Below are 282 nucleotides of genomic sequence, written 5' to 3'. Positions count from 1 at the left end.
TGCCTTATCATTATCTGCCTCTACTGTATTCGTATAATTCATTCATATAAGAAATGCTCTCTGACAGTACACTACCTGGAACTCATCTTAAACCAGTAAAAGAATAGATAAATCTTCATAAATTGGTTGTTCAGTACGCAGTCTTACTTTGTCACCTAGGTATCAACATGGACAACTAGGCATTCTCTTGAACATTTTGAATGCTTAAAGGAATTTGGTAGATGGAAACGAAGGTCGTTCCCCGATGGCTACAATGTCAAATGAACTGATAAGCAACAAGAC

The sequence above is a fragment of the Palaemon carinicauda genome, chromosome 26, assembly GCF_036898095.1.
Source record: "Palaemon carinicauda isolate YSFRI2023 chromosome 26, ASM3689809v2, whole genome shotgun sequence".
Lineage (NCBI taxonomy): Eukaryota > Metazoa > Arthropoda > Malacostraca > Decapoda > Palaemonidae > Palaemon > Palaemon carinicauda.
The sequence above is the reverse complement of the archived record's forward strand: the minus strand, read 5'-3'. Positions refer to the sequence as shown.